Source organism: Bubalus kerabau, chromosome 17 (assembly GCF_029407905.1).
Source record: "Bubalus kerabau isolate K-KA32 ecotype Philippines breed swamp buffalo chromosome 17, PCC_UOA_SB_1v2, whole genome shotgun sequence".
NCBI lineage: Eukaryota > Metazoa > Chordata > Mammalia > Artiodactyla > Bovidae > Bubalus > Bubalus kerabau.
In genome coordinates this window covers 6,496,112-6,520,287 of record NC_073640.1, presented here as the reverse complement: position 1 = coordinate 6,520,287, position 24,176 = coordinate 6,496,112, and positions in this window count along the sequence as shown.

Sequence of the window (24,176 nt, the reverse complement as noted above, 5' to 3'; positions counted from 1 at the left end):
TGTTGTCACGGCTTGGGGATTAGGGAGCTCCTTTTTATCTACAGGCAATTTAGGTAGAGGCTAAGAAGAAAGGTTTTCCAGCGTCTATGTCTCAGTTAACGTGTCGTGACAGAGCAGTGGATCACATAAAGAGCAGGGGTAGTTCTGAGGAATTATTTGGTGCCACTTCTGATGGTAATAAACAGTGATAAATATTAAATACATGACACTGATTTCACTCCCTGGGATCTAGGCACAATTTTTCATAGCATACATTTTTAACCTTTGTAGCCCTAAAATATTTCTTTCAAAACATGGACTTGACTATGATCAAATGTGGGTAACCATAAATTATATGATATCGAATGATTTATTTAAAAGGGAAATTATTTCTGAGACTCTACAGTGAACAGAACATTTGTTTAGGTATTGAAATAGGTTGACTTCAAGGGAAGACCTGTTCATGAAGCAAATACAGGAAAAAGCAATAAAGGAAAATAATCTTGATTTTTTTTTCATTTGTGACAAATTTTGTATGGCGGTTTAAAAAATACTTGCTGAAACAGCTCATATGACTCAATAACAAAAAAACAAATGGCCCAATCAAAACATGGGCAGAAGATCTAAATGGATATTTCTCCAAAGAAGACATATAGATGGTCAATAGTCACATGAAAAGACATTCGCCATAGCTAATCACTAGAGAAATACAAAAAAAAAAAAAAAAAAAAAAAACTACAATAAGGTACCAACTCATACCAGTCAGAATGGCCATCATTAAAAGGTCTACAAATAACAAAGGCTGGAGAGAGTGTAAAGAAAAGGGAACTCTCCTACACAGTTGGCAGGAATGTAAATTGGTGCAGCCACTGTGGAGAATAGTATGGAGATTTCTCAAAAAACTAAAAATGGAGTTGCCTTATGATCCAGCAATCCAATTCCTGGGCATATATCTGGACAAGACTATAATTCAAAAAGACACATGCACCCCTATGTTCTTAGCAACACTAGTCACAATAGCCAAGACATGGAAACAATCTAAATGCCCATCGATAGATGAATAAATAAAAAAGATGTGGTGCATACATATGATGGCATACTAACTGAAGTAAGTCAGAAAGAGAAAGACAAGTACCATATGCTATCACTTACATGTGGAATCCAAAATATGACACAAACGAACTTAACTATGAAACAGAAAACAGACTCACAGACATAGAGAACAGACTCATGATTAGAAGGGGGGTGGGAGTAGAGAGGGATGGATTAGGAGTATGGGATTAGCCAATGCAAACTATTATATATAGAATAGATAAACAACAAGGACCTACTGTATAGCACAGGGAACTATATTCAATGTCTTGTGATAAATCATAATGGAAAAGAATACAAAAAAGAACGTGTGTATATACATACATATATGTATAGCTGAATCATTTTGCTGTACAGTAGAAATTAACACAACATTGTAAATCAACTATACTTCAATAAAATAAAAATTTTAAAAGTCATCCATCTGAAATATTATTCAAAGAATATGATTTTAAAATCCTTATATATCTTTACAAGAATGCAAGATGTATTTTTCAAAAGAAAAAATTTTAAAGAACATAAAATACCTAACTGCAGAATCTGTTACATGGATTTGGAAAAAAATCAGTTGCTTGAATTTTATGGGAAGGAGATTCAAATTGTTTGCTTGTGTCTTAATCTAGAATACAAATTGATATTTCTGTAACAACAGAGGTTTGAAACTATTTTTTAAAACCTTATGGCTAAATAGGTCCTAAGATTCAGTCTACACATCGCTCACCTACCCTTAAAAAAATTCTCAGCAAAAGCCAAAATGAAAGAAAGCCAAATAAACATGATCCAATATAACATTGCTTTTTACATTCTTACTTATTTTTTAACCTCTATTTACCTGTAGTAGCTTAGCATTTTTAGGGAAACATTTTAGCTAAAATTTCCTAAGGCAGCACTGATACATATAGGCAGAGGTGACTATTATCTGAGCTATAAGAAATGTCTTCATGCTCATATGTCCTGGATAACATCTCCTTATGTCCAGGACTTTGGGTCTTGAACAGACCAGACTTGTCAAATGAAAATGGACACATTATAGTCTCCAGAGATTCCTGAGTTGAAATGACAATTATTAACAGCAAACTTCTTCAATGGCCCTATTATGTCAGAGACCAAACTTCCAATTTTGATAGGAAACTAGTGTCAAAAAAAAAAAAAAAATGCACTGAAGTTATTCTTTTAGTGACTGAAATTTGTAAATCCTGGTGTTCCAAAAATGCAAGTTATGCACAAATACTCATTATTAGTAAGAATTGTATTGAGCCATCTGTTTTTGGGAAATTTTCCATTTCCTTTTAAAAATGCAGAATGAATCATGTACATTCCCTGTTTTCTAGTTTCTCAAAGAGGATTGGATTAGTCATCTCTTTTTATAGTAAAACATAATTCCAAGACTATTTTAAATCCCCCCCAATTGCAGGGACTAGCTTCACCTGTGCTTCTACATGGATCAACAATCAACAGGAAGCAATGCCCTGTGTACTGGACACGTAATAAGCTTCAACCGTCTTCTATTCCATCAGCTGCTGTGACTACCAGCTCTGCCTGAGCCCTGGCTGAATTCTGACAAACATCCCCCTAAGAGCACCTCTGCTTCTATGGGGCCTTCCTCGGTGACTTCTCCAGGAGAATCAATGGGATACAAGTGTCCTGACATGCATCTGCAGAAATGCAAGACTTCATAGGGTGACCCTCTAAACAGAAACGAGATTCAGTCAGTGAGTGCTTCTCCCTTCCACCCCAAGCTGATGATAATGTTGCTTATTCAGCTTCTCAGAGGCTTGTTACCATGGATCTGGCAACCAGCCACACTCAACAAACTTTGTAGCATCAGCATGAAAATGCATCCTCCTCCTCTTTTGCCTCCCTCCCTTTCACTCACTCTTGCTTCCTTTGGGAACAGCACACCCACCCTCCATCCCAGACTCTGCTTTCAGAGGAACCCAGAATAGGACTTGGACAAAGAAGAAGTTGTCATGAGTCATGAGCAACCACAGAATGAGTTAAAGTAAAAGAGAAGACAATAAGCAAGAAATGAAATTCTTTTATGAAAGAGGAAAGGAAATATTAGGTAAGGGAAACCTAGAGTCCAGCTGAAGAACTTGAAAGTAAATATTTTAATCACTCTGAGCAGTGATACGACTCTGATGAGCTAGTCATCTGACTCTGAGGTTTCCTCTGCTGTAAATCTTTTTTACTGAAAAGCTCTTGAAAAACAAAACTCATTAGAGAGTTAAGGTAATGGTTCTCCTCCGAAATGTCGAGAATTCGCTTTTACTGCTGTGTTACTGCCAGCAGCACTGAGAGTGCTGCGTCACTGCAGCAGCAAACGGGTGGATCGCTGTCTTCCCCCAGAGATAAATGAAGCAACAATGTGGTGAAAAGCGCTTGGTTTCAGGAGGTGAACAGTTGGATCTTTAATTACAAAGGACTGAAATCCATTACAACACGACGGGGAGTGTGTTTAATTTGCAGAAAGAGAGAAATAGCTGGGGTTTGTGACTTAAATGACCTTAACACAAAAACCCAACAGTCCCCACTTCTGAAGGGCAATGTACAACCTCTACTCTGAAAACACAGACAGGCTATGAGATAAGGAACTGTTGCCTCTTGAAAAATTGAATGAGAAAAGGATGACACACAATATCACTGTTGTCTGTGAGATTTACTCTCATGAGTTCTGCTTTACAGTTCAGTGAAATGCTGAAACCTTGACTTGTTTGTAGAAATAGAGCTATATTAGAAAGCAAGTGGATACTGTGTGGAATCTGTGGGTTTTTAAGTTTGCTTTCTTTCCAAAATATGGCACATCTCTGGGTTTTTGTTTTGCTGGATTTCCGGGGGGTTTTTTGAGGAATGCAATACGCTTTTTATCTTAAACAAGTAGTTTGCACAGCACCCTACCTTAGTAAGGACACCAAGAAAGAAATGCTGTGAAGACTTAGAGAATGAATTTACGGTTGCCAGGGGAGAATGGGGGAAAGGGACAGTTGGGGAGTTTGAGACCAGCATCCAATACTTTGGCCACCTGATGTGAAGAAATGACTCCTTAAAAAAGGCCCTGATGCTGGGAAAGATTGAAGGCAGGAGGAGAAGAGGGTGACAGAGGATGAGATGGTTGGATAGGATCACTGACTTGATGAACATGAGTTTGAGCAAGCTCCAGGAGTTGGTGATGGACAGGGAAGCCTGGCGTGCCGCAGTCCATGGTGTCGCAAAGAGTCAGACATGACTGAGCTATTGAACTGAACTGATGTATGCACTGCTATATTTAAAAAGGATAAGAAACAAGGTCCTACAATATAGCACAGGGAACTCTGGTCAATGCTACGTGGCAGCCTGGATAGCAGGGGTGTTTAGGGGAGAATGGATACATGTATATGTGTGGCTGAGTCCCTTTGCTGTCCATCTGAAACTATCATAACATTGTTAATTGATGGTATGTGCACACTAAGTTGCTTCAGATGTGTCCGACTCTTTGCGATCCCATGGACTGTACCCTACCAGGCTTCTATGTCCATGGGGATTTTCTAGGCAAGAATACTGGAGTGGATTGCCATGCCCTTTTCCAGGAGATCTTTCCAAGCTGCATCTCTTATGTCTCCTGCATTGGCAGGTGGGTTCTTTACAAGTAGGGCCACCTGGGAAGCCTATACTCCAATATAAAATAGAAAGTTAAAAAAAAAGAACACTGTGAAAACATCTAACTCTCTTTACCTCAAGTTCTGAGGATGCTACTGTGAGCCTCTGGTAAACAGTAATAAAGTTTTTCCCTCAACAACGTCTTGGTCCTCAGCTGAACAAATAGAGACAGGCTCAAGAGAGTCCTAGCATTCAACACCCTCAGTAAGTAATTCGAAAGGAATCCAAAATGGCCTTCGTTCTGCATTGTAATATTTGGTGTTATGAGGTCATTGAGAGGTAGGGACAAACATGTCTAATGCTTGCTGTTTTCTTCCACGGGAAAAGTAGAGAGATACCAGTGAAAATTCAGCCCATGCCAACTCCTCATTCAGTTTCCCCCAGGACAAGGGAATCACTGAGTAAACACAGTAAGCATGCCAGAGGCTCCACCCTGGCCTCCCTCCTCTTTCTGGGTGCAGACTGTTCAGAGGGACTGTCCAGTGTGCTCTATGAGAGCTCCGTGGGATTTCATTTTAAGGTGAGTCAAGAACTCCATACCACCTCCAACCACCCCTCTCCTCTTTCAAGGAAATTCTGATCTTAAATTCATTTTATAGACAATCTAAAAACTACTTTTAAATGATACCAACACACATTTAGTTAAGCATTTTCAAAGAAATTATTGAGTTTGCCTACCTTGTTTAATTCACAATTTTAAACAAAATATTTAAAGTCTTCATTGCAAAAGTCCATAGAATTTACATGTGTATTTCTTAGAAAGAGAAAGAACACAGAAAAACCTGTAAATAAATGTTGGTAGCATTTGTCATTTTGCTTGCAATAGCCAAAGACTGAAAATAAGCCACATGTTTTCTGATGGACAAATGGTGAAATAAACTGTGGTACAGCCATACCATGGAATACTACCCAACAACAAAAAGGTATGAATTACTGATATACAGAACAATTTGGAAATTACATTGAAGAAAATGTGAGTGAAAAAGCCAATCCAAAAGGCTACATATTGTGTGATTCTATTTATATAGAATTTTTTTTTCAGTTACATATTTTATTTATTTATTTTTTAATTTTAACTTTACAATATTGTATTTGTTTTTCCATATATCAAAATGAATCTGCCACAGGTATACATAACAAATCATAGAAATGGAGAAGAGATTAGGTTTTGCCTGAGGCTAGGGATGGGCGTAGAGTGTGGGAGCAAGGTATAAAAGGGTAATGTGAGGGATTCTTGTGAAAATAGGACTGTTCTGTATCTTGAATGTAGTAATGAATACACCAACCTGCATATGTGACAAAACTGCATAAAACTAAACACAGACACTCAAAAATACATGAGCTCAGTTGGTAAAGAATTCACCTGCCATGCGGGAGACCTGGGTTTGATTCTCCCATGGAGAAGGGAATGGCTACCCCCTCCAGTATTCTGGCCTGGAGAAATCAATGGACTGTACAGTCCAGGAGGGTTGCAAAGAGTCAGACACAACTGAGTGACTTTCACTTTAACAGCTGACCTATGAACAACGCAAGTGTGAACTGAATGGTTCAATTATACTTAGAGTATTTTCAATAAACACAGTATGTACTACAGGATCAGTGGTTGCTTAAGTCTCAGAATGCAGAACCTCCTTGGATGCAGAGGGCTGGCTGGATGACTATAGAATTTAGAATCCCAGATTCTGGTATCCATGGCGGGTCTTGAAACCAATCCCTCACAGATACCAAAGGACAATTTTACTTGCAAAAATGGGGAAATGTGAATAAAATCAGTGGATTGTTTTCTGGTTGTAACACTGTACTACAGTTTTGAAAGATGGTTCCATTAGTTAAACTGGGTGACAAGTACACAGAATCATTTAATGTTATTTCTTACAACTGTACATGAATTTTTAAATTGTTGTTGCTTAGTTGCTAAGTTGTGTCCAACTCTTTTGTAACCCCAAGATTGTAGCCTGCCAGGCTCCTCTGTCCATGGACTTTTCCAGGCAAGAATACTGGAGTGGATTGCCATTTCCTTCTCCAAGGGATCTTCCTGACCCAGGAATAGAACCCACATCTCCTACATTGGCAGGCAGATTCTTTACCAGTGAACCACCAGAGAAGCTGAATCTAAAATTATCTCAGAGTAAAAACTTTGATGGGAAAGGAGGGAAAAATAAAACATACTTTTTAACTCATAGGGCTGATCCACATTATGCTAAAACCACAGAAAAAGAGGTTTGCAAAAATGAAGAACAAAGTACATCCACTTCTATAGGTAAAGTTTTTTCTCTGTTGCACAGTATATTTTACATATATACAATTATGGTTTTTTATGGATTTTCTAAGAGAGAATAGCCTAGACTTTAAAAAAATTTTTTACTTAACAATTTATAATTCTGTTTCAAACTATTTAATTTTTTAATCAGTTAAATAAAATCATTTTCATGATTTTACCATGAGAGTCATAACTTTTATTTTCATCTATTATCCTTGTTTACTGTTACAGTGGTATATAGAAAGGTAGAATTCTTTCTTTACCCTATTAAGCTGATCTTCCATTCAAATTCTTAAGACAGAGTTATCTCTATTCCCTCATGACACTACCTAGAACCATGCACTTCTCTTCATTTTCAGAAAATAACATAGGAGAGATAAGCCACTCTAAGCCCCTGACTTACCTCATGCTCCCATCTTGAACACTATGACACTAGTAAACCAGGATATTTTAATGACTAGAATGTGAGTTGATTTTAATGACATTTATTATAACCTTGAGTTCCCCAAATCCTGTTTCTGAAAGTCAAGTAAAAGCAGATTTTTATCCTTAACAGCCAATCCAAGATTATGCATTGAGTCTTTAATACTCAAAATAATCAGTCAGTGCATTTTACTTCTTTTATCTACTTGTGATGACTATATCATTAATTAGCTAGAAGGAGGAACAGAACTAAACCCAGGTCAATTATTATGATTTATGTACCTTGATTAGTGCGTGGGAACACAAACAAGACTAACAGCACTCACTGGGATCTAATTTCAAATAATAAGAGACAAACGAGGCAATCTAGACAAGTCTCAACAGGAAACTAGACTTATTAAAAGTAAGAGGAAGACTCAAAATTCTAATCCCAAGAGGCAGTTTAAGTGATCACCATCTAAAAAAGACGTGTACACCCATGGCGGAACCATGTTGATGTATGGCAAAACCAATACAATATTGTAAAGTAAAAAAAATAATAATAATAATAATTGAAAAATTTAAAAAAAAAAGACTCTACTTAATCCTATTTTCTGTTTATCTCTAATTAAAATAAACTTTTTTCCCCTGAAAACCAAAGAGTGAGGAAAAGAGTGCATGTCATTTATGGATGTGAAAAAAGATAAGATGTATTATTTGCTCTCCGATGCAGAATCATTCTAGAGAATATTCCCAGCGCTGTGGCGAAGCACAGCCTACTCTTTCTGTCCAGTTTTTTCTGCCTCAGTTACTGAATCCCTTCTGGGTTTAATGTTTATCTCATCTGGAATTGTTATTGTTCTAATCTGTAGCATTAATTGCTTCCATATTGTTTGAGATCTCTATCTTACTGTTATTGTCAATTTCCTTTCAGTTGATGATTGTTTTACCTACTGGTCAATCCCAGTGAAACACCAGCCTATAAAACACTGCCCACCTCAGCTGACAAATTAATCTGCAAGTCTGATTTCAAAAGCTACAGTTTACAAATTAGACCTTTGCTGTAGACACAAATACCTTAAAATCACACATTAATTGGTCTTATTTGGTCTTTAATTTTGGTAAACATAGGTTTTCAACTTTGGTTGCTTGCGACAAGTTTAACTGAGATCACTACACACACGTATGTGCATCCAATATGGTGGCCACACGTGGTTATTGCGGACTTGATATGTAACTAGTCCAAATTCATACATGCTACAGTTACAATATATATGCTAGATTTTGAAGACTTAATATAAGAAAATGTCTAACGTACCTCCTTAAAACTTGTCCAGATAGTCTCTTCTCACCCTTTTAAAATCACAGGATTGGTAGTTATGTCACTCTTTTATTTTTCATAAAGATTATTTTTTTCTAAATCAGTTTTCCTGGGGGTTCAATTTTATTAATCTTTGTAACGGATAATGTTTGACCTTGTTGATTTTCTCTATTGTTTGCTTATCCAGTCCATTGTCTTTCTTTGGATTTAATTTTAACTCTTTTTAGATTAGGTGGAATCTGAAATTACTGATTTTGGATGACTCTTTAATAATACATGTTTTTAAGCTATAATTTTCCTGTACACACTCCTTTAGGTACATCATACAAAATATGATATCGCTCTAAGTATCATGTTTTATTTTAATCCTTTGGTGAGGAATTAAATAACTGTTGGATGAAATATTGCTACTGGAGAATCATCAGTCTGAAATAAGAGTGCTCTTGAGAGTTGTGCTTAGTTTTGCTTTGTTTTTTTCAGTAGAAGTTGTGGTCACACAAAATTAATTCTAAGATTTTCCATATATTATTAATGAATGGAAAAGCTTTAAGAGTTACACTAAAAGGAAAACCATTAAAACAAGTACATATGCTCTTCCTGAGATATCACAAAATAGATCTGATAATTAAACTCATTTCCCTTTCATTTGGACTTTTACTCATAATTTTATAGGTGTGCATATATTTTCTATAGTTTTATAAATTATATATTGAAAGAGCTGTCATTTGGAAGATTGCATGTACATATGTTTCCAAATAACAGAATTCCTTCTGTTCAGATTGCTCCCTAGAAAAATATTCTACATATTCTATCAGTACATTTGCTTTCTTTATGGTGAAGATACTTCAAGTGATATTTTTTTGTTTTTTTTTTACTTTCAGACATTGACGGCCTTCTGCATAATCATATATTCTGAATCTGGAAATTTAAATGAAAATCCTGCCTGTAACTTTATAGTAATTGTTTTTTATAGTTTCCCCACTTCAGTGTTTAAGTTGTGACCTCTATTTCAGTTGGCATCAAAATTTCATTAATAGCTTACTATGTATATTATTCCTTACACATTGCTACAATATATAGCACAGCCAAGTTTTCTCTATTATCCTTGCCTTGCATTTTTCTATAAAGGATAGGAATAATAAGGAAAGAGAAAAGCTACCTACATGTAATAAACTCCAGTTCTCCTCTCGTTGTACATGTAGTGCTTTTTATACAATTGCTCAAAATCCCACTAAAAATTATTTCTTTTACTGTTTTATTAACAATAAGACTGAGGTTCAAAGTTGTAAGAGGACTTGCTTAAGATTATGTATGTAATAAATGGCAGGGATGGGAACGTTCAATCAATGTTCAATAATTTTTTCCAATACAGAGTTGGTTTCCCCAATTTTTATAAAAACTCTTGCTTCTTAAAATACTTTCTTTGTTTTGTGTATCCCTACCAACTAAAATAAGTTAGTGATTTTTGGTTTTTAAGTAGGTTGTATAATAAAGACTGTTAGTGCATTAAATGTTAATTTTTAAATGTAAATACTCTAAATCTTTTGTCCTGGACATTAATATTTATATTTTTTCCCCTCTAATTACCCATTCTCTACATGTACCCTAAGAATTTGTTATTGAGATTCCAAAAGTTAAATTCAGGTCATCTTTGTCAACTTCTTCTATTTTCCTTTTGATCTGCTGTACAGAAAAAATACATTTTACTTATTCAAGGATGAAAAGATGAGTGGTCATCAATAAGGAATCCACAACAGGAACTGCCGGGCAAGTCAAATGTACTGCGTCCCCCAGCCATTGGCCAGTCCACCATCAGGCTGTACGCCATTTGTCACATGCAGTAAGGAAGAGCAGTGCTTCCCACCTGGCTGGAAAACAGAGGTGAGGATGTGAGCCTAGCGAAAGGACTCAAAGTTTAGTTGGTTAATTACTTTTTTGTGAAGAAAGAACAAATGAGCACAACTTATCATGCTAATAGAGTTGTGCAAAGAGAACACACTGGTCCTAGCAAACACCTTCTTCCAACAACACAAGAGAAGACTCTACACATGGACATCACCAGATGGTCAACACCAAAATCAGATGGATTATATTCTTTGCATCCAAAGATGGAGAAGCTCTAGACAGTCAGCAAAAACAAGACCAGGAGCTAACTGTCGCTCAGATCATGAACTCCTTATTGCCAAATTCAGACTGAAATTGAAGAAAGTAGGGAAAACCACTAGACCATTCAGGTATGACCTAAATCAAATCCCTTATGATTATACAGTGGAAGTGAGAAATAGATTTAAGGCACTAGATCTGATAGACAGAGTGCCTGATGAACTATGGACGGGGCTTCGTGACATTGTACAGGAGACAGGGATCAAGACCATCCCCATGGAAAAGAAATGCAAAAAAGCAAAATGGCTGTCTGAGGAGGCCTCACAAATAGCTGTAAAAAGAAGAGAAGCTAAAAGCAAAGGAGAAAAGGAAAGATATATGCATCTGAATGCAGAGTTCCAAAGAATAGCAAGGAGAGATAAGAAAGCCTTCCTTAGCGATCAATGCAAAGAAATAGAGGAAAACAATAGAATGGGAAAGACTAGAGATCTCTTCAAAAAAATTAGAGATACCAAAGGAATATTTCATGCAAAGATGGGCTCAAAAAGGACAGAAATGGAATGGACCTAACAGAAGCAGAAGATATTAAGGAGAGGTGGCAAGAATACATAGAAGAACTGTACAAAAAAGATCTTCATGACCCAGATAATCACGATGGTGTGATCACTGACCTAGAGCCAGACATCCTGGAATGTGAAGTCAAGTGGGCCTTAGGAAGCATCACTACAAACAAAGCTAGTGGAGGTGATGGAATTCCAGTTGAGCTATTTCCAATCCTGAAAGATGATGCTGTGCAAGTGCTGCACTCAATATGCCAGCAAATTTGGAAAACTCAGCAGTGGCCACAGGACTGGAAAAGGTCAGTTTTCATTCCAATCCCAAAGAAAGGCAATGCCAAAGGATGCTCAAACTGCACAATTGCACTCATCTCACACGCTAGTAAAGTAATGCTTGAAATTCTTCAAGCCAGGCTTCAGCAATATGTGAACTGTGAACTTCCAGTTGTTCAAGATGGTTTTAGAAAAGGCAGAAGAACCAGAGATCAAATTGCCAACATTTGCTGGATCATCGAAAAAGCAAGAGAGTTCCAGAAAAACATCTATTTCTGCTTTACTGACTATGCCAAAGCCTTTGACTGTGTGGATCACAATAAACTGTGGAAAATTCTGCAAGAGATGGGAATACCAGACCACCTGACCTGCCTCTTGAGAAATCTGTATGCAGGTCAGGAAGCAACAGTTAGAACTGGACATGGAACAACAGACTGGTTCCAAATAGGAAAAGGAGTACGTCCAGGCTGTATATTGTCACCCTGCTTATTTAACTTATATGCAGAGTACATCATGAGAAACGCTGGACTGGAAGAAACACAAGCTGGAATCAAGATTGCCGGGAGAAATATCAATAACCTCAGATATGCAGATGACACCACCCTTATGGCAGAAAGTGAAGAGGAACTCAAAAGCCTCTTGATGAAAGTGAAAGAGGAGAGTGAAAAAGTTGGCTTAAAGCTCAACACTCAGAAAATGAAGATCATGGCATCCGGTTCCATCACTTCATAGGAAATACATGGGGAAACAGTGGAAATAGTGCCAGACTTTATTTTTCTGGGCTCCAAAATCACTGCAGATGGTGACTGCAGCCATGAAATTAAAAGACACTTACTCCTTGGAAGGTAAGTTATGACCAACCTAGATATCATATTAAAAAGCAGAGACATTACTTTGCCAACAAAGGTTCATCTAGTCAAGGATATGGTTTTTCCAGTGGTCATGTATGGATGTGAGAGTTGAACTGTAAAGAAAGCTGAGTGCCGAAGAATTGATGATTTTGAACTGTGGTGTTGGAGAAAACTCTTGAGAGTCCCTTGGACTGCAAGATCCAACCAGTCCATCCTAAATGAGACCAGTCCTGGGTGTTCATTGGAAGGAGTGATGCTGAAGCTGAAACTCCAATACTTTGGCCACCTCATGCGAAGAGTTGACTCATTGGAAAAGACCCTGATGCTGGGAGGGATTGGAGGCAAGAAGAGAAGGGGAGGACAGAAGATGAGATGGCTGGATGGCATCACCGACTCGATGCACATGAGTCTGGGTAAACTCCGGCAGTTGGTGATGGACAGGGAGGCCTGGCATGCTGTAATTCATTGGGTCGCAGAGAGTCGGACACAACTGAGCGACTCAACTGAACTGCACTGAACCATCATGCATGTAAAAAGATGCTAGAGATACTGTGAAATAGTAACACTATTTAATATACATTGAGTTCCCAGTGGGTTCTAAAGGGTTTATACTGCTACTGCTAAGTCACTTCAGTCGTGTCCAACTTGTGCGACCCCATAGACGGCAGCCCACCAGACTCCGCCATCCCTGGGATTCTCCAGGCAAGAACACTGGACTGGGTTGCCATTTCCTTCTCCAATGATGAAACTGAAAAGTGAAAGCGAAGCCGCTCAGTTGTGTCTGACTCGCAGCGACCCCAGAGACTGCAGCACCAGGCTCCTCCGCCCATGGGATTTTCCAGGCAAGAGTACTGGAGTGGGTGCCACTGCCTTCTCCGAAAGGGTTTATATATGACCTTAGTTCTCATAATGCAGATGTAATAGGTACTTTACATGTTTACCTTTTTATAAAAAGTAAAGAAAATTAAGAAGACAGAACTTTCAAAGTTCAAGTGGCATATCAATTTCATACAAACAGTAAATGGTAGAGGGGTCCATTCAGGTAAAAATGTTCACACTGTCTTGATATATATGGTGATATATCACTTAACTTCTTTCCAAATAAATGAAAACTTCAATGAAATGGATGGTTATCTAAGAAAATACAATTACAAATATATAATAATATAATAAAACTACAGTTGACCGTGCTAAAGCATATAACATAAACAAATAATAAATGGAAAAACATAACAAATCATTCCCAACTAAAAAGTAAATCAATCAAAAGGCAAAAATTCCAACAGGTAATTTCATGAACTCTGTGACTTGTATAGGTCACTTAACATATCTACACTTTTCAAATATTGAAAGCAAAGACAATATTTGATGATGATAGAGCTAAGAAAACAGTTAAATAAGTCTGAAATTACACTATACTTACATAAATGTGATTGATAATATTAGACTAAATAATGATAATAAAATATGATAGGCAAATTCTGACTCATTTATTTCTTCTTTAATACTACAATTTTTTTTTTCAATGAGCTGGATTATTCAGGGTAACGCCCTCTAGGGCACATCACAATCTGATATGAGAGGCTGGCTATCCCCTCTGCTCCCATATGGGTTCTCACATATACAGTCTTCTCTCCCATGGTGCCCACCTTAAAGGACACAGGCAACAGAGGAAAGAGAAAGAAAAAGATTGCCTGGGATCACATAAATGAGCTCATGACCAAGGCCTAGCAAAAGCACCCCTCATCCTCTGCTGTGCTCCACTGTCCAGGACTAGCTGAGAGGCTGCAATCCACCTGCAAGGGACACAGGCATATGCACTCTCCCCACATGCCTACAAATAGGAAAATGTGATCGGGGGACATCTTGCCAGTTTCTGCCACCATCTGTATGTGTCATACCCAAATACTCATGACTCTTCCTCACAAACATGAGAACACTCACATTCTCTCCAAGGGTGTCAGCATAATGGTCATTTATTCCATGAATTCAGCTCCCATCCAGGTGATGCATAGTCCTTTCCTCTTATAAAACAGCCAACATTTCCCTGAGCTCATGTTTTCCTTATAATACTTAGCCAACATGCATTACTAAGGTTATTTTTGCCAGTCCCTTCCCCTAGAGCACATAGAAACACGGTCTGCCTTCCAAATGTTCTCCAGAATCAATTATTTTACCTAACGATTTTTTGGTACAACGCCATCCCCTAACTGAATAATGCTAAAAGTAATAAAAAGAAAAGAAAATTATGATGTTCTCGGTATTCACGGATAACGATGCTGTTGATGCTATGAGTCACTACATAACACAATGGTCTCTTCATGACGAATTTCTTTCCAGTGGCAGTATTAAGAATTGTGTTTTTCTTATCATCTGATTGCTTTTGTCATAAAGACAGTGTGAATCACTTCTATCCTCGCCTTTGCTACTATAAAACCAGGTAAGTTTGTGGTAAACTTTCTAAAATGCAATTTGAAAACCTGGACTTAGAAACACAGAGCTTTGGAGAATGAATCTAGCAATTAACCTCCTTGGTTTCATCCTTTTCCTTTTTCTATCTATACTGTTCCATTGTTCCTCATTTTTTAAATATGTATTTGTTTAGTTATATATTTGATTATTTATTGATCGCCCTCTTAGGATAAAGGCTAGAATACAAAAGTAAAGCAAGCAAATATAGGGAAGTTGAGAATTAAAGTCATGATGACTTATAGAATCTCCTGGTTTTGAGTCTCTTTCTCTCTGAAATGCTTCAGTTTTAGAATATGAGAAAGTATGGAGAGAGAAGTCTTAGAAAGCTTAATTGGTTTCAAAAGTAATGTAGGTCTATTATCTAGGCTAATATTCTCCTTTAAAAACTGACCTACAATATAAAAGATGCCAGTTGTTTTTAATTTGCTGATGATTGACAAGGGAGGTCAAAAGGTCTCTCACTTTCTCTCTGGAAGGGACAACAGAACAGATGCTCGCACGCAGATTAATGGTCCATATATCCCAGTCTCTTGTTGCTGACCAGCTGATAAGAAACATAATTGTCCTTAACAATTGGGCATAATTTATTCCTGCTTAGGTGGCTGTTACCTTCTGCAATTAAAGCACAGTGACTGTGGGGTCCTGTTATGTTATCCTAGCAATTTAGCTGAATGTGCAATTCCTACTCACGCTATACATCATGTCTATACAATGCCAGAAAATTGTGTGCCAAATAGTTTCAGCTCAGGAAATGTTCTTCTATTCTCATAGAATTCTAGCAAACATCGTAAAATAGGTGTTCTAGTCCACTGTGATGAAGTACTCTTTCACTATGGAGTTAAGGCACATATATATGTATGTAGAACATATATATAAGACACACACACACACACACACATATATATATACACATACATATATATATGTATGTATATATCACTTGGGGGATATATATTTTTGACATCAGGAAGTCAGCAGTGCATATACACTTGATATGCAAATTCACCAGCACAAGAAAGTGGTGTCAGGGGAAGCATTAATATACCAAGGCATGGACTGTACCATCTGGAACATTCAACCCTGGAAGCATGCCAATAGGCTGTGAATTTCTAGGGTGTACCCTGGATTGTCATTCTCATGTGACAGATGTTAAACCACATGTCTCCTCCACCGTCTCTAACCCACTAAGCACATGTTCTAGAGCTCTGAGTTTTCTGATGACTCACGACGGGGTCTCCCATCATCACATCCCTCCTCCCCATCTTGTGAGTGACTTCTAAAGCTTCCCAAAGATCTAAACTGTCTGTTTTGCTGTTTTAGTCACTAAGTACAGTCCAACTCTTTTGTGAACCCTGGACTTTAGTCTGTCAGGCTCCTCTGTCCATGGGATCTTCCAGGCAAGAATACTGGAGTGGGTAGCCATTCCCTTCTCCAGGGGATCTTCCTGACCCAGGGATTGAACCTGCATCTCCTGCATTGCCAGCTGAATTCTTTACCACTGAGCCATGAGGGAAGCCCCAAACCATCTCTTAGATCTCAGAAAAATCACTAAGACTATATTATTGCTACAACTCTGAGCAATGTACCACAGGAATTAATTTCTTAAGTACAATACAACTCAAGGGAAAAGAATCTTAGTTTTGAATGCATTATCTTTCAAATTTTCTATTTTTACCATTAGCAATGAACAATAAAAGAAAAATGAGCATGATCCATACCATTTCAATAAACAGACTTTTCTTAATCACAGTAATTACTTAACTCTTACCCTGAAGGGAATCCTAGGAGGTAACTAATTGATCACTCTACCAACAGTGATCCTTCATTAAGTCATATGGCAAAGATGATAAGCAGTCTCTACTATGTCACAAGATCTCCTTCTTTCACTTCCCATTACTTAACCAGCAGAACCCCTACAGAAATGTAAGAGTAATAGCATATTAACACTAGACTATTAATCTTACATACATGCATGTAATTATGTGTATATATACATGATTAGAAGTCTGATGTGAATATATGGAAAGAGAATCAGCAATTTTCCTGGTTCTTCATTAACGTTCTACATAATTCAAGGTTATTTTTACTTTTCTTTGTTTAGCCTTTTAAATATCTTTTTGAAGTGTAATTTGTTGTTGTTGTTTAGTCACTAAGCCATGTCTGACTCTTTGCAACCCCATGGACTGTAACCAGCCAGACTCTGCACATGGGATTTCCTGGGCAAGAATACTGGAGTGGATTGCCATTTCCTTTTCCAGAGGATCTTTCCAACTCATGGATTGAATCCACATCTCCTGCATTGGCAGGAGGGTTCTCCACCACTGAGCCACCAGGAAAGCCCTGAAGTGTAACTGACATGCCATTAAATGTCACTCACTTTAAGTGTAGAATCCAATTATTTTTTTAACTTATACAATTGTGCAGCCATTACCACAGTTCAGTTTTAGAACATGCCTAGCACCCCAAAAAGATTCCTCAGGCTTGTTTGCACTCAATCCCCATTTCCCCTCCAGCCCCAGCCAGCCACTAATCCTTCTGTCTATATAAATTTGTTTTTTTAAGGCATTTCACATAATCATAATCATACAACAAATAGTCCTCTGGGCAGTTTTTCTTAATCAATTATCATAACACTTGGAGTTTCATTCATGTTTATGTACGTATCAGTAGTTACTCATTTTTATGACCGAGTAGTATCCCATTCTATGGGCTTCATATTCTGCTTATACAGTTCTGCGTGTTCCCACTTTATATCTATTATGAATAATGCCTCCATGAACATTCACAAGTCTTTTGTCAACATACACTTTTATTTCCCTCTGGTAGATACTTCTTTTCTGTTTTTTTTTTTTTTTTTGGAGACATTTATTTATTTATTTATTTATTTAAATTTTATTTTATTTTTAAACTTTACATAATTGTATTAGTTTTGCCAAATATCAAAATGAATCTGCCACAAGTATACATGTGTTCCCCATCCTGAACCCTCCTCCCTCCTCCCTCCCCCTTCCATCCCTCTGGGTCGTCCCAGTGCACCAGCCCCAAGCATCCAGTATCGTGCATCGAACCTGGACTGGCAACTCATTTCATACATGATATTTTACATGTGTCAATGCCATTCTCCCAAATCTTCCCACCCTCTCCCTCTCTCTCAGAGTCCATAAGACTGTTCTATACATCTGTGTCTCTTTTGTCGTCTCGTACACAGGGTTATTGTTACCATCTTTCTAAATTCCATATATATGCGTTAGTATACTGTATTGGTATTTTTCTTTCTGGCTTACTTCACTCTGTATAATAGGCTCCAGTTTCATCCACCTCATTAGAACTGATTCAAATGTATTCTTTTTAATGGCTGAGTAATACTCCATTGTGTATATGTACCACTGCTTTCTTATCCATTCATCTGCTGATGGACATCTTGGTTGCTTCCATGTCCTGGCTATTATAAACAGTGCTGCGATGTACATTGGGGTGCACGTGTCTCTTTCCCTTCTGGTTTCCTCAGTGTGTATGCCCAGCAGTGGGATTGCTGGATCATAAGGCAGTTCTATTTCCAGTTTTTTAAGGAATCTCCACACTGTTCTCCATAGTGGCTGTACTAGTTTGCATTCCCACCAACAGTGGAAGAGGGTTCCCTTTTCTCCACACCCTCTCCAGCATTTATTGCTTGTAGACTTTTGGATCACAGCCATTCTGACTGGTGTGAAATGGTACCTCATAGTGGTTTTGATTTGCATTTCTCTGATAATGAGTGATGTTGAGCATCTTTTCATGTGTTTTTTAGCCATCTGTATGTCTTCTTTGGAGAAATGTCTATTTAGTTCTTTGGCCCATTTTTTTGATTGGGTCATTTATTTTTCTGGAGTTGAGCTGTAGGAGTTGCTTGTATATTCTCGAGATTAGTTGTTTGTCAGTTGCTTCATTTGCTATTCTCTTCTCCCATTCTGAAGGCTGTCTTTTCACCTTGCTAATTTCCTTTGATGTGCAGAAGCTTTTAAGGTTAATTAGGTCCCATTTGTTTATTTTTGCTTTTATTTCCAATATTCTGGGAGGTGGGTCATAGAGGATCCTGCTGTGATGTATGTCAGAGAGTGTTTTGCCTATGTTCTCCTCTAGGAGTTTTATAGTTTCTGGTCTTACGTTGAGATCTTTAATCCATTTTGAGTTTATTTTTGTGTATGGTGTTAGAAAGTGTTCTAGTTTCATTCTTTTACAAGTGGTTGACCAGATTTCCCAGCACCACTTGTTAAAGAGATTGTCTTTAATCCATTGTATATTCTTGCCTCCTTTGTCAAAGATAAGGTGTCCATATGTGCGTGGATTTATCTCTGGGCTTTCTATTTTGTGCCATTGATCTATATTTCTGTCTTTGTGCCAGTACCATACTGTCTTGATAACTGTGGCTTTGTAGTAGAGCCTGAAGTCAGGTAGGTTGATTCCTCCAGTTCCATTCTTCTTTCTCAAGATCGCTTTGGCTATTTCTGGTAGATACTTCAAGTGAAGTTGCTGAGTTGTAGATATATATTCATATCCAACTTTTAAATAAACTGCCGTACTATTTTCCAAAGTATCTATATCATTTTACATGTAACCAGTAATGTTTGAGGGTTCCATTTTCTCCACATGCCTGCCAATGCCTATGTTATCTTCTTTATTACAACCATTCCAGTGAGACGAACTGCTGCTCCACTGTGGTTTTAATTTGCAATTTCCTAATGACTAATGATGGTGAACGTCCTTTCATGTGTTTATTGGCCATTTATATGTCCTCTTTGGTGAAGTGTCTATTGGTATATTTTTCCCATTATTAACAGTTTTGTGAAATCTTATTTACATAAGACACAGTTCATCCATTAAAAGTACACAACTTAATCATTTTTAGTATATTTACAGAGTTGTACAACCATCACCATAACCTAATTTTAGAACATTTCATCATCTCCAAAAGAAAGCTTGCACCCATTAACAATCACTGCCCATTTTTCTTCTCTCTCAACTTTTAAATTGGATTATTTGGTTCTTTATTGTTGATTTGTAAGAGTCCTTTTCATACTTCTGATACAAATCATTTGTCAGATATATCACTTGCAAATATTTTATCACAATCTGCTGCTTATCATTTTATTTCTTAAATAAGTCTATTGGAACACAAAAATCTTTTAATTTTGAAGTCAGATTTGCCATTTATTCCTCTATGGATTGTGCTGTGAGTGTCATATGTGAGAACTCTTTGCCTAAAACAAGATCCAAAGATTATGAAAATGCTTGGCCTTATGGAGAAAAAACTATTATGCTATTCTTGTGGAGAAAACTGAATCTCATAGAGTTAACTAACTTCCTCAGGGTTTACAAATTAATAACTGAGCTCTTCCATTTTTAGAAAGACAATAATAGGCTCTTTTACCTTACATTTGCTTTAATAAATACTTATTAAATATTGAATATTTAAAATGAAGCCTCGTAAGCTAAACTTCTTATCTACATAGCTGCAACAGACAGAAGGTAAGTACTGCAAACTACAAGTGCATTTTCAACAGAAAGCAATGTTTTTCTGTGAAACTTTGCAGAGCTATGTGACTGATTAATTAGTAGTATGGCTAATAATAGGGGAGAAAGCATTTGATTTTGTTTAAAGAAATAGAGATCAACTAGGAAGTTTATAGATTACATGATTTAGTGCATTGGTTTTTTTCAATTAACATTTTTTTCACTGTATGATAATTTTGAAATAGTTGATTAGAAAAACTTTTAATAATGAAATAAACCACAGAAGTCATATAAAACCGGTATGCTGCATGTGAGGAAAAAAAAAGAAGAAAAATTCTGTTACTCATTTTCCTTTCTAGTCTCTGAAGTAGGCAGTAATAGTAGTTTCTTCTTTTGTAATTATAGAGAAAGTAAAGCACAAATAGAAAACACAGCAACAGAAAAGCACAGTCAAATGTTTCTAATGGGCTCTTTTGCATTCTTAAAGAAATTTGCTGTTATAATAGTGATTTTCACTGTATCATGGTGGTTTTACATTAGTCATATTTTTCTATATATATTCTACAATATTGAAATTTGTTGAGATTTTATGGTGATAAATCAGCACTAAGAACATTTGATAATAATATGATAGGAAAAAATAACATCAAAGATGTCATACATTTATACATTTATAATAAGTTTCCATCATTCTGAGAACCTCTGGAGCATGTACACTCAGAGTATGATTCTTCATAACCCCTGGCACCTTGATTTTATAATTTTCAGCAACCATCTGTGCCCTTCCTTATACCCACACTTTGTTTCCATCACTCTTCACAGTTCAGCATCTTTACCTGTCAGACCTAAGCGCTATGACGTGAAGGAGTGTGATCCTCAAAGCAATTAATATTGTGTCACCAAACTATCTTGGGAGAAGCCTATATCTAGGTACTACTATCCAATAGAAGGCTATGACATATAGCATTAGAGAGCAAGAATGCAAGCCCTATCCACACAAATTATTCTAAGTTGGACCTTAGAAAAATCCTATCCACACAAATTATTCTAAGTTGGACCTTAGAAAAATACTCCTAGTTTCAGTTTTCTCAACTGAAAAATGAAAATGAAAACAGCAGGTCATCCTTACCAGGATGTTACATGCCTAAACAAAACCCTATGCAGTAGGAGGGAGGAGCTAAGATGGCGGAGGAGTAGGACGGGGAGAACACTTTCTCCCTCACAAATTCATCAAAAGAACATTTAAACGCTGAGTAAATTCCACAAAACAACTTCTGAATGCCGGCAGAGGACATCAGGCACCCAGAAAAGCAACCCAAGTCTTCGAAAGGAGGTAGGAAAAAATATAAAAGACAAAAAAAGAGACAAAAGAGGGAGGGACGGAGTTCCGTCCCGGGAAGGGAGTCTTAAAAAGAGAGAAGTTTCCAAACACCAGGAAACCTTCTCACTGCCGAATCTGTGCCGAACCTTGGAAGCACAGAGGGCAACATAACAGGGAGGAAAAATAAATAAACAATTAAAACCCACACATTGCAAGCCCTACGGTAACTCCCCCAGCGGAGAAGCAGCGCAGACGCCTGCACACGCCATTAGCAAGCGGGGGCTGGGCAGGGAGGCGCGGCGCGGGCTGCATCACAAGGATCTGGCCTGAATACCCCGAGCGCTATCTGAGCGAAATAATCTGGGCTAGCAAACCAGACTGTGGGATATCTACCACGCGAAAAGCCAGCCCTAACCTAAGACATCGCCAGGCCCGCGCACGGAACAAAGGACTGAACAGAGATAGCCGGCTGCAGACCATCCCCCTCCAGTGATAGGCAGCCACAGCCGGAAGGGGACAATCGCAGCCCCAGAGAGACATTATCTATAAAACTGTAAGCAGGCTTCTTTGCTAACTAAAACTTCTTGGGGGTCTGGACGGTCAACATCTGCCTGAGAAGGTGCGCCGGTTGCACACCTAGATAACCGAGTGGCGGGGAGGCAATAAGTCGCATCAATTGTGCGCGCCAAACACCTCATCACCTGAGCTGCTCGGATCTGGGAAGGGCACAAAATGCTGGCCCAACCGAGAGTCTGCGCCTCTGAGGACTACCCGAGTGCCTGAACCTGAGCGGCTTGGACCTGGGAAGTGCAGGCACCCCAGGGCCAGCCACAGATGGTTCCCGGCGGAGCAACCTAGAGCCCGAGCAGTGTGGGCAGGGAGGCTACACGCGCCGTGAGCGGGGGCAGACCCAGTGTGGCTGAGGCACTGCCAGCGCACGCCAGTGTTATTTGTTTGCAGCATCCCTCCCTCCCTCCCCTCAGCGCGACTGAACCAGTGAGCCTAAAAAAAAAAAAAAAAAAAGTCCTCCACTGTCCCCTTTGTGTCAGGGCGAAAACCAGACACTGAAGAGACCAGCAAACAGAAAAAGCTATAACAGAGGCAACCATCTTGGAAGCTACAGGCAATAGATTAAAACCCTGTGGTTAGTACCAACTACATAGGAAGGGGCCTATAGATCTTGAGAAATATAAGTCGGACCAAGAAACTAGCCAAAAATGAAGTGAACTTGCAATACTCACAACAAAACCGGAGAAAGCCCTATATTTTTACTATTTTTACGATCATTCTTTCTTTCTTTTTTTTTATTTTATTTAATTTAAAAAAAATTTTTTAAGTCCTCTATTATTCCTTTAATTTTCACTTTTATAACCAATTACTTTGCAAAAAAAAAAAAGAAGTCCCTATTTTTTTTTAAGCAAACTTCATATATATATTTTTTATCATTTTTTTGACCTTGTTTTTTTTTTTTCCTTCTTTTCATTAACATTGTATTTTTGAAATTCCTCTACTCTAGGTTTCTAATTTTAGCTTTTTGGTATTTGTTATCAATTTTGTACCTATAGTTTTTTTTTATAATTTCTGTGACCGTTTTTTATTTTTTCTTTTTCTTTTTCTCTATTTCTTTCTCTTCTTCTTTTAAATAACATTGTATATCTGAAATTCTACACTCTATTCTAGATTTTTAATTTATGCTTTTTGGTATCTGTTATCAATTTTGTACCTGTATTTTCTTTATAATTTATGCGACTTTGTTTGTTCTTGTTTTTTTTTTTCTTTCTCTTTCTTTTTCTTCTTCATTTTTTAACATTGTATTTTTGAAATTCCAAACTCTACTCTAGATTTTTATCTTTTGCTTTTTGGTATCTGTTAACAATTTTGTACCTGTATTTTCTTTATAATTTATGCGACTTTGTTTGTTCTTGTTTTTTTTTTTCTTTCTCTTTCTTTTTCTTCTTCTTTTTTTAATATTGTATTTTTGAAATTCCAAACTCTACTCTAGATTTTTAACTTTTGCTTTTTGGTATTGGTTATCAATTTTGTACCTATATTTTCTTTATAATTTTTGCAACCTTGTTTGTTTTTGTTTGTTCGTTTTTTCTCTCTTTCTTTTCCTTCTTCTTTTCTTTAACATTATATTTTTGAAATTCCAAACTCAACTCTAGATTTTTAATTTTTGCTTTTATGTATTTGTTACCAATTTTGTACCTTTAAGAACCCAATCTTCAGGACCCATTTTTCACTAGGGAGAGAGATTACTGGCTTAACTGCTCTCTCTCCCTTTGGACTCTCCTTTTCCTCCACCAAGTCGCCTGTGTCTCCTCCCTAACCCCTCTCTACTTTACCCAACTCTGTGAATTTCAGTGTGTTCCAGACGGTGGAGAACACTTAGGGAACTGATTACTGGCTGGATATGTCT